Below are 2,411 nucleotides of genomic sequence, written 5' to 3' on the forward strand. Positions count from 1 at the left end.
GGCCAGTGGTTTTGCTCCTGCAAGCATAGGTGGAGGTAGGCAGGAGTCACCACTTTCCCACCTTCTGTCTTCTGCAGCAGGCATCACAAGGTACTGTGGGATTTGTACCGGTTCCTTTTCCCCACAAACTGTGCTAGATTCAAGTGCACCTTGAATTCCAGACTTTAGATTTGTCCTGCTTGTTGACCTTCATACACCAGTCCTGACTCAAATCAGCTGAAGGCATCACAGGAATATTAGCTCTGCAAACTGGAAGCAGGAGAAAAAAAACCACAAAAGCTCCTTCTGAGAGGGCAATGGAAAATAAGAGGGAGAGAAAAGATTGATGCCTCAACAATCTCCCCTACACACAAGAGAAGGTACAAGAAGAGTATTTGGTGCCAGACTGTGCAGTTACTGATTTTAGACTCATAACTCACACAAATATACTATGCCACTGTGGGTTGTAATCCTGCCATGGATTACAGATAGAAGAGCATGTCAAACCTGGTCAGGATTTGGGCTGGACATCTCTAGAGAGCACCAGCATGACTCAGGAAGAGACTAGTATGATTTTTCAGTTCACTCTGCTCCCTTTGAGACAGCTACACGTACCCATCATGGTTTGAACTCTTACGTCCTACAGGAGATGATATTTTCTGACAGAAATTGAAAGATGAAGTTTAAAAATAATTCCCAAGGCCAATTTCTGCAAGTGTTTTGTCATATTTCTTAATAAATTTTCTGTTCTCTCCAGGTTCTCTTTCATAACATCACATAAGAAATTCTTCACTTCCCATCTACGATTACTGAAGGTGCCCAGTAGCGCATCAGTTCTTATATTGTACATGAGCACAAATTGTTGGTAAGGGCTTCCAATTTTTATTTAGTGAATGAGTGACACTCTGTACAGAAACAAGGTTGATAAATGATAGGTCATTATATTTCAAATGATCATCATTTACTTTTGTGTGAATTTTCAGAGCTTTTGCACCATTCATTTAAAAAATGTAGATTATAACCTTGTGGACCATGACAGATTGTATTTTGCGAATATGTATTTAGGAAGGTTTTGGTTATCGTATGCAGTGCATATATTTTGATGTAATTTACATAATATAATGTAACTGCCTATCATGCAGTTTTTATCTTGGGGAGGCTTTGCTGTGAAAATGCTTGGCACGTTTGGCATGAGCAGCTTTTTGTATGTTTAGTTGCTGCTTTTATGCAGGAAAGACTTTACCATTCTCAAGGGTGCACATCTTGGAAAATCAGCAACCATACATATATTCTCTAAGGCAATAGCTGATTTTTCAAATGGTGTGCACATGCTTTCACTCCAGACTGCCAAGTGGATTGAATCCTTGCTTTGCACGTTTGAAATTCACAGCATGAGGCATCACGAAAGTGCAATGTCTTTCCACATGAAAGCACGTGTGTAGGAAGGAGGAGAGTATCCAATTTTAAACAAACAGACACAGATAGGAAGCCTTAATCTCAGCATTGTGCCTCATATAAGGTGCTTCTGGGCTCCAATACATGCATCCAAATGAAAGATTTTTAACATTTTATTAATAGACCCAAATCTGAAAATTGAGAGGTTTATCTTTGCTTCTCTGTACCAGTTCCTGGGGTTTTTTTTTATCCCCTTGCTGCTGCTGTGCTGCAAACTATGTGCAAGAAGACTCCACTGAAGAATTAATATGGATAGTAAGAGGTAGTTCCTGTCATGGAGAGCTCAACTGTAGTCCCTTTTCAGGGAGGATATTTAGAAATATTTTTGTTAAGACTTCCATCCTGTCTGAAAACCTTAGAGGCTGAGGTCTTTTCTGTGCAACCCCATGCAAAGGCAAAAAGGTGAATAGAGGGCTTCCTACCTCTTCTCGAGCCAACAACAAATTACTCAAGTCTCAGGACTGAATCTGAAGGACTGGAAGGAGAGATAACACACGGAGGGGAAAAAGGCTGGAAATATGTAAAGGCACAGGAAAGAGAACAGGTAAACCTATGACCCTCTGCTCCATGCCACTCCAGCAGAACTTGCTGGATGCTTGGATGTGAACTTGTTGCGCTTCCTAAAAGATTCATTCATAGATGTCTTCCTTAACCATAAGCAGAAACAGGAGAAGCACATTTCCTTTCTTTTCTCCTTGCTTTGTTTGTTGAGGTGCTAAGGAACAGGAAAACAGAGAAACATCTTAGATTCACATTTCCATCTCCATTTTCACACAAACTGTGCTGAGCTCAAAAATACCTAGAATTCCAGCCTCTGTGAAGTGGACAGAGGTACATTTAGAAAAAGAATAGAGTCATTGGCCAAAGTCTTGCTCAGTCCACATGTATTCTTCTAGGTACTTGCAACATGCTTAAAATTGCAGGAGTAAAATAGTTCCATATGCTTTTTCATAGAATCATAAAATTATTAAGGTTGG

This window comes from Pterocles gutturalis, unplaced genomic scaffold (assembly GCF_000699245.1).
Source record: "Pterocles gutturalis isolate BGI_N339 unplaced genomic scaffold, ASM69924v1 scaffold15774, whole genome shotgun sequence".
Classification (NCBI taxonomy): Eukaryota; Metazoa; Chordata; class Aves; order Pterocliformes; family Pteroclidae; genus Pterocles; species Pterocles gutturalis.